At 42.0% G+C, this 17,019-nt stretch overlaps 1 pseudogene; it reads right to left on the bottom strand.

Moving 5' to 3' along the window:
- Positions 1–15,050: 15,050 nt before the first annotated feature.
- On the bottom strand, positions 15,051–16,239 carry LOC120864702 (annotated as a pseudogene).
- Positions 16,240–17,019: the final 780 nt, after the last annotated feature.

Below are 17,019 nucleotides of genomic sequence, written 5' to 3'. Positions count from 1 at the left end.
TGGAGGGTTGAAATCTGGATAAATGAGGTGATGTAAATGAATTCTGTAGGAGCAGAAATTAATGGAGCAAATGAACAATTACATTGAAATCTGGAAGATGTAGAAACGTTTTTAAGCTCAAAAATGCCCTGGATGCTTGGAATAGAATCTGGGTGTTTAAATCTTAATGTGTTAGGACTAGATTCATATGAGATATTTGATACCAGTAATACATGAATTGGTTTACATTACTGTCAAGGCTGTATATTGTCACCCTGCTTGTTTAACTTATATGCAGAGTACTTCATGAGAAATGCTGGTCTGGATGAAGCACAAGCTGGAATCAAGATTGCTGGGAGAAATATCAATAACCTCAGATATGCAGATGACATCACCCTTATGGCAGAAAGTGAAGAGGAACTAAAAAGCCTCTTGATGAAAGTGAAAGAGGAGAGTGAAAAAGTTGGCTTAAAGCTCAACATTCAGAAAACGAAGATCATGGCATCTGGTCCCATCACTTCATGGCAAATAGATGGGGAAACAATGGAAACAGTAACAGACTTTATTTTTTGGCTCCAAAATCACTGCAGATGGTGATTGCAGCCATGAAATGAAAAGGCACTTGCTTCTTGAAAGAAAAGCTATGACCAACCTAGACAGCATATTAAAAAGCAGAGACATTACTTTGCCAATAAAGGTCCGTCTAGTCAAGGCTAAGGTTTTTCCAGTAGTCATGTATGGATGTGAGAGTTGGACTATAAAGAAAGCTGAGTACTGAAGAATTGATGCTTTTGAACTGTGGTGTTGGAGAAGACTCTTGAGAATCCCTTGGACTGCAAGGAGATCCAACCAGTCCATCCTAAAGGAGATCAATCCTGGGTATTCATTGGAAGGACTGATGTTGAAGCTGAAACTCCAAAACTTTGGCCACCTGATGTGAAGAACTGACTCATTGGAAAAGACTCTGATACTGGGAGGGACTGGGGGCAGGAGAAGAAGGGGATGACTGAGGATGAGATTATTGGATGGCATCACTGACTTGATGGACGTGAGTTTGGGTGAACTCCGGGAGTTGGTGATGGACAGGGAGGCCCAGTGTGTTGCAGTCTATGGGGTTGCAAAGAGTCAGACACAACTGAGCAACTGAACTGAAAGTCCAGAGAGTAGTAATTTCACATTATTATGTGGACTTCAATTAGTTCTTATCAAAGATACTTTTGTAATGAATTTTTCCCCCCTTAATAGCAGCCTTGTATGTGCATTAAACTTCTTTGTAATGATAAGTTACTATGGCAACACCATAGTCACAAATACTGGCCATACAATTGAACTTAAACTTCAGGTCTCAGTAAAATTGAAGGATCGTTGCACTAAATGAATTTTGAAAGGTTAATGGGCCCAACATTTTGCCCTTAAGCAAAAGAGTGTTGTTCCCACAAGATCAAAATCAAACTTATTTCAGAATTTCTGGGTAAAGTTTGCATAACTTGAGGCAAAATGTAAATTCTTAAGCTACTGTTATATTTTACAAAAAATGCAAACTGAGTTATTTAAAGAATGGCTGTATTAATCTTGTCCATATAATAGCTGGTTTGTGACATGTGACATCACATTTATATCAATGAAATGTGATATAACATGAAGTCTACAATAATTTTAATTTTGAGAGTCTTTGGGGATTATTTTTTTTTCCCACCCTATTGGTTAGGAGAGTTTTCAAAGCACTGCAGTGTGGATTTAGGACAAGCTTATGAGGCAGTGTGTGGTAGGAAGAGGATGGGATTTTTGAATCAGAGCATCTGGGTTCAGGTGTATTCCCCTGCCATTAGTCCCTTAGTAAAGTCATTTAGTTTCTCAGAATTTAGCTTCCTCATCTATAAAATTTTAATATTGATATGGGAATAAATTCTTTTTTGGCCAGATTTTTCTGTGGCTTGAAGGCATATTATATATATATATATAAAAGAGCTTTGTAACAAGTTCCTGTTACTATTTGTGTGAGAAAGGCAATGTTCATGTAATTTGTGACTCATAAGGAGAAACCTCATATGTTCTTAATTGCATTCTATGATGAGATACTCAGTTCCAACACAAGTGATCCTTAATTAAGTAAAAATAATCATAAAGGGGGAATTTTGCATATAATATCCCTGGAAGGTGAGGCTCAGACAGATTCTCTTCCCAGATTCTCTTGCTCGTTATTTCATTGAATGCTCCCAATAAACATGCAGAACTGTGAGTCACTGTCTCCACTGTAGGCAATGAGATGAGTGCCAAAACGACAGGGAACTTTGCCAAACCTCAGTGTTAGTAAGTCACTGGAAAAAAAAATTGAATGTAGCAATTTGGGTTCCAGAGTCTATGGTCTCGACACTTGCTAACTACTTCTGAGCGCATAAGTCACTAGATTTAGATATTGGTATATCACTTCTTCCAGAACTCCTGGGAATATCAAGAATATCTATGTCCTTTGGCTGGGCCAGTTCTAATCTAAAAATAGAAAATTCTTCTTATTGTTGTTCTACTAGATGAATGTCACAAATTTCCATGGACTTTACTTGACATTGTAGGGGAGGAAATGCTTTTCCTCCATCCTCTTATGTTCAGTTCTGTGAGACCTGCAAATTAAATTGATAAATGGCAGTTTCACAGCAGAAAATCTATACAGATTTTACTGATATAAATAATTTTATGTGTATGAAGAACTTCACAGAAAAGAAGTGAAAACCCCAAGGAAGCAGTAACATAGTTGGAGTCTTATATACATAGATGAATAGGAGAAAGGGAGGGAGAGAAAAGGCACTTAGGGGAAAACAAATGAAGGTTTGGAAAGGTAAGTGGTCTCAGGAGACTAAGGGGAAAAACGCTAGTCGTCCAACAATGTCTGTTTGGGTGTGATGAAATTAGAATTCTTCTCAGGGAGTGGACTTATGACAATTGAGTTCTGTTGTGAGCCTCTGCTTTTTGGTAGATAAGAGGTTTCATGAACTCAAAAGCCTTCAGCACAAAGTAATTCTATGTCCAAATGGGATAGCATATTGTGATCCTTTTTAGTACATTTGACTGAGAATGAAGTTCTTAAGTTACCTAATAAATGTGATATTTAGATTTACTGTCATCTGTTGCAAATGTAAAGGAACTCATGGTTCACAACTAGCATGCATTTGGATTTAACCATTTTACTCATTTAGAAGACTAGATGCTCAAACCCATCACCAGAAATTTTAATTCAGGAGATCTGACGGGGTTTCAGGATCTGCCTCCCTGGGATGCTGAGGTTGGCATTGACCTTGTAGTTTTGGTGCGAGGGCCATGCTTTTATTTTTTATTTATGTATTTATTTTTAAGCTATTAGTCTCTGAACTTTATTTTTTAAAATTTTTTATTTTTTTATAATTTTTTTTTAAACTTTACAATACTGTATTGGTTTTGCCATACACTGACATGAATCCGCCATGGGTGTACATGAATTCCCAATCCTGAACCTCCCTCCCACCACCCTCCCCATGTCATCTCTCTGGGTCATCCCAGTGCACCAGCCCCAAGCATCCTGTATCCTGTATCAAACCTAGACTGGCGATTCATTTCTTACACGATAGTATACATGTTTCAAATTCCATTGTGAGTTTATCCCAGAGAAATGCAGAGTTGCTAAATAGAATGGCCCAATAATCAAAGAATTCCTCCTCAGACTGGGCCTGTAGTCACAGAATCAGATTGAGAAGAGAGGCAGATAAGAACACTTCTGTTGCAGCAGGCCTGTGCTTTTTCCAGTGCCAGAGTAAGTTAGGAAAGCTTGAAGATAGATGAAGCCTAAGTACCTGGGAAAATGAGCTGCTTGAGTTGAGTGTTTCAAACTCAGGCAGCGTTTGTGTCCTAGCTGTTCAAACTAGTCTCATCAGGGAATTGCAGCGTCTAGTGGTAAGGTCTGGTGCCAAGTTTCAGTAAATAAGTAATACTATTAAACATGAAATATAATGTTCATGGGATCCTAAATGCTTAATGAAAATCAAATTCATGCAAAAAAACACTAACTTCTATGCTTGCTTACTTCCTGAAACCAAGGTCTAGATAGTGTTGTACACTAGCTAAGTCGTATCCAACTCTTTGCGACCCCATGGATGACAGGCTACTCTGTCCTTCATTATCCCCTGGACTTTGCTCAAACTCATGTCCACTGAGTTGCTGATGCCATCCAACCATCTCATCCTCTGTTGCCCCCTTCTCCTCCTGCCCTCAATCTTTCCCAGCATTAGGATCTTTTCCAGTGAGTCGCCTCTTCGTATCAGGTGGCCAAAGTGTTGGAGCTTCAACTTCTGCATCAGTCCTTCCAGTGAATATTCAGAGTTGGTTTCCTTTAGGATTGATTGGTTTGATCTCCTTGCTGTCCCAGGGATTCTCAAGAGTATTCTACAGCACCACAATTGAAAAGCATTAGTTCTTTGGCACTTGGCCTTCTTTATGGTCCAACTTTCACATCTGTACATGACTACTAGAAAAACTATTATGTGTGTGTGTGTGTGCCTAGTCGCTCAGTAATATCCAACTCTTTGCGACCCCCTGGACTATACAGTCCATGGCATTCTCCAGGCCAGAATACAGCAGTGGAAGAAAAGGAATATCCTTTTCCTTCTCCAGGGGATCTTCCCATCCCAGGGACTGAGCCCAAGTCTCCTGCATTGCAGGCGGATTCTTTACCAGCTGAGCCACAAGGGAAGCCCTAGCTTTGACTATATGAACCTTTGTCGGCAAAGTAATGTCTTTGTGGTTTTTTTTTTTTTTTTTCAGAACTGATTTGGGTAACTGACTGAAGGAGTCTTGTTTGTAACCAAGATGAAATTCACAGTATGTTGTTATACTCACACTTAAAAAAATATATCTCTATAGGAATTTGCAAATTGATATAAACATACATTACTTCCAAGTACAATTCTCCCTTTCTCGCTGGAGGAAAAAGATTAGAGCCATCCAAGCAAGGCAACCCCTTCAAAGTAACTTGAACACAAACGATGTTGGTTATTTCTGGTTTTTAATATGCTGTCTAGGTTTGTCATAGCTTTTCTTTCAAGGAGCAAGTATCTTTTCATTTCATGGCTGCAGTCATGATCTGCAGTGAATTTGGAGCCCAAGAAAATAAAATCTGCTGTTGTTTTCACTTTCCCCCGTCATATAGGTGTGTATTAATAAAAACGTCCACATGACTAGCTCCCAGATTTGAAAGGAAACTGAATGGTCTAAAGTAAATCCCCTTGGTCAGTTCTAGGTGCTTGGCATCCAGAAAATTATTTAACCTCACTGGCTCACGTAGTGTTTGTGACATTGGAAGCAAAGAATGTGAGTGATTTATTTTGTTCTTTATGAACACCTGGGTTGATTTATTCACATTTATCCAAAGGCCAGGAAGTCTTTCAAATGTAAAAACCTGATGGTACTGGAATAAAAGAAGCTTTTGCGCAACAAAGGAAACTATAAGCGAGGTGAAAAGACAGCCTTCAGAATGGGAGAAAATAATAGCAAATGAAGCAACTGATAAAGAATCTCAAAAATATACAAGCAGCTGCTGCAGCTCACTTCCAGAAAAATAAACAACTGAATCCAAAAAAAATAGGCCAAAGAACTAAACAGACATTTCTTCAAAGAAGACATAGATGGGTAACAAATACAAGAAAAGATGCTCAACCTCACTCATTATCAGAGAAATGCAAATCAAAACCACAATGAGGTACCATCTCACACTGGTCAGAATGGCTGCGATCCAAAAGTCTGCAAGCAATAAATGCTGGAGAGGGTGTGGAGAAAAGGGAACCCTCTTACACTGTTGGTGAGAATGCAAACTAGTACAGCCACTATGGAGAACAGTGTGGAGATTCCTCAGAAAACTGGAAATAGAACTGCCATATGACCCAGCAATCCCACTGCTGGGCATAAACACCGAGGAAACCAGAATTGAAAGAAACACGTGTACCCCAGTGTTCATCGCAGCACTGTTTATAATAGCCAGGACATGGAAGCAACCTAGATGTCCATCAGCAGATGAATGGATAAGAAAGCTGTGGTACATATACACAATGGACTGTTACTCAGCCATTAAAAAGAATACATTTGAATCAGTTCTAATGAGGTGGATGAAACTAGAGCCTATTATACAGAGTGAAGTAAGTCAGAAAGAAAAACACCAATACAGTATACTAACTCATATATATGGAATTTAGAGAGATGGTAACGATGACCCTGTATATGAGACAGCAAAAGAGACACAGATGTATAGAACAGTCTTCTGGACTCATGGGAGAAGGCGAGGGTGGAATGATCTGAGAGAATAGCACTGAAACATGTATATTATATGTGAAACAGATCGCCAGTCCAGGCTTGATGCATGAGGCAGGGTGCTCAGGGCCGGTGCACTGGGATGACCCAGAGGGATGGGATGGGGAGGGAGGTGGGTAGGGAGTTCAGGATGGGGAACACATGTACACCCATGGCTGATTCATGTCAGTGTATGGCAAAACCCACTACAATATTGTAAAGTAATTAGCCTCCAATTAAAATTTTTAAAAATAGAAATAGATACAGTCTTCTCTTTTTCCAGGAAGACCACATTCTTGTTTCTATACATTGGGGCTTCCCTGGTGGCTCAGATGGTAAAGAATCCACCTGCAATGCGGGAGACTTGTATCAAACCAGGATTTGATCCCTAGGTTGAGAAAATCCCCTGGACGAGGGCATGACAACCCACTCCAGTATTCTTGCCTGGAGAATCCCCATGGACAGAGGAGCCTGGCGGGCTACAGTCCATGGGGTTGCAAAGAGTTGGACCCAACTGTATGACTAAGGACAGCACACCTCATTAGCAGACGTGGTCATGGGGAGTATTTGCTTGGAGCAGAACCAGACAGAAAGTTGACAACCTTTCACACAGATCTATTCAGGCCACTAAGGTTACTCACCGCTGAAGAGGCAGCCCTGTAAGTGCCATCATCTTATGACAGTTTCTATGTCATTTTATAGCTTCAGGGGCTTTTCAGGTGTCCTTATTTCATATTCATCACCACTTCCCCAGATGACATTTAGCAAACTTTAAAAAAAAAATTGAAGGATAATTGACCTACGCACTATGTTAGTTCCAGTTGCACAACACAGTGATTCAGTATTTCTAAGCATTATAAAATGATCACCGTGGTAAGTCTAGTTACCACCTGTCAGCCCACAAAGTTACTACAAAATGACTGTATACCTGTGCTGGGTGTTACATCTCCATGACTCATTTATTTTATAACTGGAAATTTATGCTTCACCTCTTTCATTTTTCCCCACCTCGCTCCCCTCTGGAAACTACTCGTTTGTTCTTGTATCTATGTCTGTTACTGTTTTGCTTTGCTGTTCATTTATTTGTTTTTAGATTCCACATATAAGTGAAATCATATGGTATGTCGCTTTCTCTGCCTGACTTATTTCACTTAGCTTAATACCCTCTAGGTCCATACATGTTGTTGCAAATGGTAAGGTTTCATTCTTTTTTTTTTTTAAATGACAATATTCCAGTGTATCTGTGTGTATATCATCTTTTTTTTTTTTTATCTATTCATCTATCAATGGACACTCAGGTTGCTTCCATATCTTGGCTAGTAAATAAAGCTGCAGTGGGGTGTGTATTTCTTTTTTAGAGTTTTTGTTTTCTCTGGAAAAATACCCAGGAGTAGAATTGCTGGGTTGTGTGGTAGTTCTAATTTTTTCCAGAAACTTCATATTGTTTTCTATAGTGGCTACCCCAATTTACATTCCCACTAACAGGGTGTGAGTCATTGTGGTGCTTGGGCTTAGTTGCCCCATGGCATGTGGAATCTTCCTGGACCAAGGATCGAACCTGTGTCCTCTGCACTGGCAGGTGGATTTTTCACAGCTAGACCACCAGGGAAGTCCAAGTTACAGTATTCCTAAACTCTGTTTGGCTTTTCGTTTTAGTTTTAAACTCTTTGTTAAACTTCTCACTGTATTCATTCATTCTCCGGAGTTTATTGAGTACCTTTACAATCATTACCTTGATCTCTTCATTATAATTGCTTTTCTTTGTTCTTTTTCTGGAGCTTTTTCTTATTCCTTTGTTTGGGATATTCCTTTGTCATCTCATTTTGCCTAATTCTCTGTTTTTATTTTTCTGTGTTAGGTGGATTGGTTATGCTTCCTAACCCTAGAGAAGTGGCTTTACATAGAAGATATCCTATGGGACCCAGCAGTACTCCCTTCTGGTTACCAGATTTATATGCTCTAGTTGCCCCATTCTAAATCCAGCTTGAACATCTGGAAGTTCATGTTTCACATACTATTGAAGCCTGGCTTGAAGAATTTTGAGGATTTCTTTGCTAGTGTGTGAGATGAGTGTAATTATGTGGTAGTTTGAACATTCTTTGGCGTTGCTTGTCTTTGGGATTGGAATGAGAACTGATCTTTTCAAGTCCTGTGGCCACTGCTGAGTTTTCCAAACTTGCTGGCATGTTGAGTGCAGCACTTTCACAGCATCATCTTTTAGGATTTGAAATAGCTCAGCTGGAATTCCATCACCTCTACTAGCTTTGTTCGTAGCGATGCTTCCTAAGGCCCACTTGACTTTGCATTCCAGGATGTTTGGCTCTAGGTGAGTGACCACACCATCATGGTTATCTGGGTCATGAAGATCTTTTTTGTATAGTTCTTCTGTGTATTCTTGCCACCTTCTTAATATCTTCTGCTTCTGTTAGGTCCATACCATTTCTGTCCTTTATTGTGCTCATCTTTGCATGAAATGTTCCCTTGGTATCTCTAATTTTCTTGAAGAGCTCTGTAGTATTTTTTCCCATTCTATTATTTTCCTCTATTTCTTTGCATTGTTTACTTAAGAAGGCTTTCTTATCTCTCCTTGTTATTCTCTGAAACTCTGCATTCAGTTGGGTATATTTTTCCCTTTCTTCTTTGCCTTTCACTTCTCTTCTTTTCTCAGCTATTTGTAAGACCTCCTCAGACAACCATTTTGCCTTTTTGCATTTCCTTTTCTTGGGGATGGTCTTGATTACTGCCTCCTGTACAATGTCATGAACCTCTGTCCATAGTTCTTCATGTACTCTGTCTATCAGATCTAATCCCTTGAATATATTTGTCACTTCCACTGTATAATCAAGGGGTTTGAGTTAGGTCATGCCTGAATTTTCTAGTGGTTTTCCCCTCTTTTTTCAATTTAAGTCTGAATTTTGCAATAAGGAGTATTTTGCAAGCTGGATTTAGAAAGGGCAGAGGAACCAAAGATCAAATTGCCAACATCTGTTGGATCATTGAAAAAGCAAGCGAACTCTAGAAAAACATCTACTTCTGCTTTATTGAGTACGCCAAAGCCTTTGACTGCATGGATCACAACAAACTGTGGAAAATTCTTTTTTTTTTTTTTGGACTCTTTTGTTGACTCTGATGGCAAGTCCATTGGAAAATTCTTAAAGAGATGGGAATGCCAGACCACCTTACCTGCCTCCTGAGAAATCTGTATGCAGGTCAAGTAGGAACAGTTAGAACTGGACATGGACTGGTTCCAAATCAGGAAAGGAGTTCATTAAGACTGTATATTGTCACCCTGATTATTTAACTTACATTCAGAGTACATCATGTGAAATGCCGGGCTGGATGAAGCACAAGCTGGAATCAAGATTGGTGGGAGAAATCTCAATAACCTCAGATATGCAGATGACACCACTCTTATGGCAGAAAGCAAAGAACTAAAGAACCTCTAGATGAAAGTGAAAGAGGAGAGTGAAAAAGTTGGCTTAAAACTCAACATTCAAAAAACTAAGATCATGGCTTCCGACCCCATCACTTCATGGCAAATAAATGGGGAAACAATGGAAACGGTGAGAGACTTTATTTGGGGGGGCTCCAAAATCACTGCAGATGGTGACTGCAGGTATAAAATGAAAAGACACTTGCTTCTTGGAAGAAAAGTTATGACCAACCTAGATAGCATATTAAAAAGCAGAGACATTACTTTGCCAACCAAGGTCTGTGTAGTCAAAGCTATGGTTTTTCCAGTAGTCATGTATGGATGTGAAAGTTGGACTATTAAGAAGCCTGAGCACCAAAGAATTGATGCTTTTGAACTATGGTTTTGGAGAAGACTCTTGAGAGTCCCTTGGACTGTAAGGAGATCCAACCAGTCCATCCTAAAGGAAATCAATCCTGAATATTCATTGAAAGGACCGATGCTGAAGCTGAAACTCCAAAACTTTGACCACCTGATGTGAAGAACTGATTCATTTAAAAAGACCCTGATGCTGGGAAAGATTGAAGGCAGGTGGGAGGAGAAGGGGATGACAGAGGATGAGATGGTTGGATGGCATCACTGACTCAATGGACATGAGTTTGAGTAAGCTCTGGCAGTTGGTGATAGACAGGGAAGCCTGGCATGCTGCAGTCCATGGGGTCACAAAGCGTCAGACACGACTGAATGACTGAACTGAACTGAACTGAACTGAGTGCTGCCCCTGCGTGGGCTGTATGGGCCCATCTACTGTGGTGTGGCTGACTACTGTTGGCCCACGGGTAGGTAGGGGTGGGCCCTGGTCTGGTTGGCTGCCAGGCCCTGCCTCATACATAAGCTGCTGGCCTGCTGTTGGGTAGGGTAGGGTCATGGCTTTGCTGGCTGCACATCCCAGGGAACCCTGGGGCTGAGGCTGGCCTATTGGTGGACAGGGCTGGGTTCAGAGGTAAGGGGGCTACGCAGTCTAGGGTTTTCAGGACTGGTTCTGACCCAGCTGGTGGGCAGGTAAGCCCTGGCACTAACAGGTTGGAGAGAGGACTCCAAAATGGCACTTTGCAGGACCAGTGTCCTTGTGGTAGAACAAGCTTCTCAAATGGCTGCTATTAGTATTTATGTCCCAAGGGGAATCCCATTTGCCTCCTCCCACTCTGGGAGGCTCAGAGGGGGTCTGATCAGGCTCCTTTCAGATTACTGCCTCTGTGTTAGGTCTCTGAGCATATGAGATATTCATGTGAGCCCTTAAAAGTGGAGCTCGTTTCCTACAACCCTCTGACTCTCCCAAAACATCTGGCCTTCAAAGCCAGATGTTTTGGGAACTTGTCTTCCTATTGCAGGACTCTGAGCTGGGGGGCCCAATGTGGGGCTCAAACCCTCTTTTGAGAAAACCTCTGCAATTGGGATTACCCTCCTGTTTGTGGGTTGCCTAGCTAGGGATGTGGACCTTGACTATACCTCATCTCTATCCCTCCTGCCCGTCTCACTGTGGTCCCCTCCTTATGTCTTTGGTTGCAGAGAATCTTTTCTGCTGGTCTTCAGGTTGTTTTCACCAGTAGTTGTTCTGTAAATAGTTGTAATTTTGCTGTGCAGGAAAGTGAACCTAGGGTCTTCCTACTCTGCTGTCTTCATCTGAAGCTAGCAAACTTTTAACCTTCACTTAGGCTCCATGCAAAAATGGAAGAGTCTAGTTCTGGTTGGAGCCAGGCATGTTCTTTCCTTACCTGACTAAACCCTTCTTCTAGAGACTACAACTTGACATAGGTGGATTCCCATCCAATTTAATTATCTGTCCCTCAAATGGAGAAATGAATCAATTGCTCAGAAAGGTTTACAGTTGCTTCTTAGGCCAAATTCATCTAATTTTTGGATACTGGTTTTCATATTATTTGTTCTCTGAAACTAATATTGAAAGTACAAGGAAAAAGATCAGGAGTCTTAAGGAAGCTCAGTCCACTCAAAAAGTCCATAGACTGTGTTATTTTTTTATATATATAAAACTTTATTTTTAAATAAAGTTTTAAATAAATCCATTTGGGCAGTAAGATCATACAGTCACAAGCCTACAAAACAGACTTGCCTTAAGTTGAATTTCACGTTCACATTAAAGAAAACAGTGTTGGAGGAAAGCATCAATATCATATACTACTCATTGTTCATACGGAAGGATGTAAAAATCCACTTGAAAACCTCTCTTAAGGATTCCTAAGAGTTAACAATGACAACAAAGGATGTGTATGGTGACCCAGAGCTTATTTGCTTCTTTTATTAAGATTGCTAGTCAGATTCTGCTCATGGGGAGGAATTTGAGCCCAGATGGAGACTGAGACTGTGTTTATTCCCCCTGTTTTTTATCAACAAGATTAGTCACTTTTATTTAAAAGAAACATTACAAATAAGTATGCAAAATTGAATTTCATGATTAATATACAAAAAGTAACATGAAATCCACATACAAAGTTAGTTGGTTACATGACAATAAAAACTGGCCAAACTGAGAACTTACTGCTGCACATTTTAAATGTTTGCAACCTAAAATCAAAACCATAGAATTAAGTTTTTTAAGGGAATTTAAGAAAATTAAATATATACCTTAAGTAGTACTAAGAAAATAAGAGTTCATGCCTATTTTAGTTACCAAAGGTAAATAAATTTTGGGGGAGATACAAGTGGAAATCACCCAGTATTTCATTTCTAGTATTTCTTTCTCCTTGTTATTTAGTTTTCTTTACTCCGGGATGGCTTCAGGATTTACACAGCGTTGTATTCTGTTCAGCAGCCACTCGGCTTTGATTGTGCAATCAGTACTCTGCTTTCATTTTTCTTCTGTCAGTAAACTCTACCTCTCTGGAATAGCTGTGTGGCAAACAAATTGGGTCACATATGCTTGTCTGCAAAGCCAACAGCGTATCACAATCCTCCATGCAACGTTATACAGATCAAGCGTCTCAGAGCCCCAGCGTTATCATGTAGCTGTTGTCCTTATTTCTTTGTTGAGCAAGAAATGGTTTAATTTCCCCGTGGGCAGCTTTAACCCTTGAATGGAAATTTGCCCCAGCCTTGAAAATGAGGAAGTGTGCCATGAAAGAGAGATGCAGCTGGCTTACTCACCGCTCTTCTCTCCTGAGGTAGCCAGCAGAACCATACAAAGCCAAGCAACCTGGAAAATTTTTTCACACTTCCCTGACAGCTGACCATCTTGGCTTGACTGCCCAACTAGGCATCCACTTAATAAACAGCGTTTTAACAAGTCCAGTGCTGGTGGGGAGGCAGACCGGAAACTGTGATTATCTCTGTTGTTTGAAAGGGTGACCCTAAGGGCTAGAGTCCTTGTTTAATCTATTGTAAAATAGCACATTCAGATGTTAATCTTGAAATAGGGAATGAATATTGATTGTCATGAAGTTTTGTTCTAGATTCAACCACACAAAGTTCCCTTCACCAAGGATGTTCCATCTGAGTGCCTAACCTGGCAACAACCTTTGATATAACATTATTCCTCTGTGAACCAGCCATCAACTTGGTGGCAAGACTGTTGCTCGGGACCTCTTCCAGGGTGGAGGGGAAAGATTTCTCTTTGGAATAGATACGTGTTCTCGATATGGATCTGCCTTCCTTGTCTGTGTTTCTGTCTTACTCACCATCACAGTGTTATGCCCAGAGTCCAAGTCCCCAAAACTGAGAGAATAAGACGTCCACAGCAATGCAAAAGCATAAAGGGGTTTATTACCAGCTCGAGCCAGGGCCCAGGTTTCATCCAGCACAGTGGAATCCGACAAAGACCCTGAGCTCTGAATCACATATACTTTTATACAGACGGTTCTTTGTTTCTGTAACAGCATAGCTGATTGGTTAAACCATACGCACGCGTGGGACTTTTAAACCTCGCATCCCTATCTGGATTGGCTCGGGTCTGGCGCAGGCGGGGGCTATGGGGATTTTTCTGATTGGTCGAGCTACACTGCCTGCGGGAGTTCCCAGAGCCTCAGCTTTTCTCGGGCCTAGCCTGCCCCTGAGTGTCTGTCCTGGCTTCCTGGCTTCCGTTTGGTCCTAACAATGGTGACTTCACTGCATGCCACATTGCTTTTGATCAAGAACTCATTTCATGATACAGAATTTCAGCAGAGGGCTAGTGCCCACAGAATCCACTGGTTTTTTCTTTTTCTTTTTTTTTGCCACCTACTCCATCACTCAGAAGCTGCTAGCTTAATAAGATAGAGCATAGCCTCGTAAAGGGCCTGTTAGGCTACCAGTTAGAAGAGACACCCTGAAAGCATAGGGTTCTATCTTACAGGATGAAGAAAGAAACTAACATATGCGTGCCTCTCCTATAGGCACAGGCCCAAGAGTCAAGGTTAGAGTTAAGTGTATCTCCTTTCAATATTTTTCAAAACTAATTAATTTTTTTTTTGGCTGCACTGAGCCTTCATTGCTGTGTGTGGACATTCTCTAGCTGTAGTGAGCTGTGGCTACTCTTTGGTGCCGTGCTCAGGCTCCTCACTGCAGTGGCTTCTCTTCTTGAGGAGCACAGGCTCGAGGGCACATGGGCTCAGTGGTTGCCTGGCTTAGTTGCCATGCAGCATGTGGTTCCTGGACTAGGGATTGAACCTATGTCCCCTGAACTGGCAGGCAGATTCCTAATCACTGGAGCCCCAGGGAAGTCTTCCTTTCACTATTACTATTTAATAATAATCTACTTGGGATTCTTGCCCCCCAACCCTGCAATTTTGAACTCTGCTGGTTTGGAGCAGACAAATGTTTGTCCTAATGGACAAATGTTTCTATTGAATTGGAAGCTAAGACTGCCAAATATCTGTTTTGGTTTGTTCATGCCATTGAGCCAGTACACAACCACCAGCACTACAACAAAAGGTGTTGGGGAGAAGAAGAAAGAGAGAGAAAGGCTCTGGGAATTCAGACCCTTCAGGAATAAAGATTTGAGTCACCTTGCCAGGTAAAGAATTCTGATCAGCTCAGGTTCTTTCTGAGGTCAAAGAAAAGATGTAAGTGGAAGATGGAAGGAGATTATCAATTTGTTTTTGTGATTACAAAGATGAAGGCTATTGCAGCTATGTGTATCGTTTCCTGTGTATATGTGTGTGTGTTTGTATGATTTGTATTAATATTTGTTTATAGTAACAGTTTTTTTTCTTTTTCCTATCCTTAATATTCTACACTGTTTTGTTGGAAGCTAACTTTACAATTTAGTCACTAGAGAGCAGAATATTCAGATGGCACTATGACCAAATTTGAGGGATAATGAAAAATAATTTTATTTATTTTAAATTAAAACTCTTTGGGGAGCTTTGAATTCTTTATTTTTCTCATCTTTGGTCCAGTAACATACAGAAATGTCTCCTGGAGTTACAAGACTTGGGGACAGGGCCAGATACCAGGGAGAGAGAAGGAGGTGGCTGGCGGTGCTAGAGCCCTGGGGAAGGGGCCACTCCTTCCTGTGGGGGGAGTTGGGACAGGTGCAGGTGTGGGATTGCTTCTGCTGCTTTAGGTAGCCAGCTGCCTTCTTCACACCCTCCCTGAGACCAGAGGATGGGGCACTGGGATCTCCCTGAATCAGCGTGTACATGCCATCCTGGTAACCCGGCAGAGCTGCAGGCTTGCCTTCTCCTTCTGCAGCCCTGGGTGAGAAGCTCTGAAGCTTAGCTCAGATCAGCAGGGGTGGGCCTTTCCTCCTTTTCCTCTCCCTGACCTCCTGTTTCCCAAGACCCCGATTTAGCCTGTATGACTCTGTCCACATCGATGCCAACTCACCGATGTGGGTAGGCATGAGGCCTGCATCTTCTTCCTGGGAAAAGCAGTCCAAGAGGGCAAGTTCAGCCTCACCGAGGGGGCCTCAGCTGGTGCAGTGGATGCCTCCTTGGTGCGTCCACAGTTAAAGGTGGGCAGAGCTGGATAGTGAGGGTGTGGGGTGGGGGATGGTCCCTTGGCACTTTCAACACCTCAAGGCCCCTCCTCTTCTGCAGCCCTCTTCTCTGAGAGTTGCTGGTGCAACCAGGACTCAACAAGGACCGGAGCCCAGGCTCATCAAGGGGATGGTGTGGGGATCAGAGAAGGTGGCAGGATGCACAGGTCCCTGGACACTTCAGAGGACTCACCTCCCCACCCCAGAAGAACTCATTGAGTTGGGAGCTGTCATTGAGCACAGATACGTGCACTATGGAGCATATCGAGTTCTTAGCCCATTTCTGAGGCACCTCAACCACTGAGGCTTTGAACCACCAAACACCTGTGCATGTGGTGGGTTGGGCTGGGAAGGGGGAAGTGAGGAACTCATAGAGGAGGTGGAGGAGGTTGGGCGGAGGAAGTAGTCTGGTCTCCAAGTAGCTTGTGGAAGGTGCTGGATCACAGAATTGGATACAACCAGCATCAGGACTTTGCATCTCATCATTTTCAGGTAAGGATGAGACTGCCTGCCTTTGCATGGAGTAGAGTTGCATCGTGTTAGAGACAAAGTTGTGTTTCTTTTGTGAGAGTTCAAGTGTCTATAGAAGGGATGTGTATGGATGCTGCATAGCCCGAGGGGTGCCTCATAGCCATTATTAAGGGATTCTTTCTTAGCTTAAAGCCCTTCCTTCGCCATCTGCTTTGTGCTGCTAAAGTTGCAACTTTTCAAACCATATTTCTGTTTTGCCAGCTGCTCCCTGTTAGATTCTGCTAACATAGGGCTCTAGGGAGAGCCTGTGAGGCTGGACAGGAAGAAGGGATTGCGCCTCGTTCCGGTTTCTTAACTTCTTCCTGTTACAGTGAGTGTTATCTTATTCTCCTGGCTTTGGCTTGGCACTGGCAATTTGTTCTGGAGCAGCAGGTGGATCCGGTTTCCAGTTTATCCAGCATTTGCAGAACCAGCCTCATTATGCCCCGTCTGACACATTACTGGCCCCTGATGTGCCCCTTCTGCAGAAGGCTGAATTTCAGCTCTACCCAGCCTGTCCCCAGCTTCTAAGCTCGGATAGTTTCAGCCACCTGACTCTTGTTCCCTCCAAACCTGGGTTTGCTATTTCCACGCTGTCTTTGTGTTCTGATTCCCTTACTCTCACTGTTACTGAACCAAACTTGGGTCCACTTGCCTGCTGCAGTAAAGTCAATCTAGTGATGAAACAGGTCGTGGTGAAGGAAAGTGCAGCTTTTATTGCACCAATCAAGGAGTTCAGGCAACTAATACTTAAAAGGCCCAAAGTCCCTAAAGGCTTTCAGGGAAAGGTTTTTAAAGACGGTGAAGGAGGGGGTCGTGAGGTGTGTGATCAGCTCACGGA

Source organism: Oryx dammah, unplaced genomic scaffold, assembly GCF_014754425.2.
Source record: "Oryx dammah isolate SB20612 unplaced genomic scaffold, SCBI_Odam_1.1 HiC_scaffold_5, whole genome shotgun sequence".
NCBI classification, from domain to species: Eukaryota; Metazoa; Chordata; class Mammalia; order Artiodactyla; family Bovidae; genus Oryx; species Oryx dammah.
This window is presented reverse-complemented; position numbering and strand designations above follow the sequence as displayed.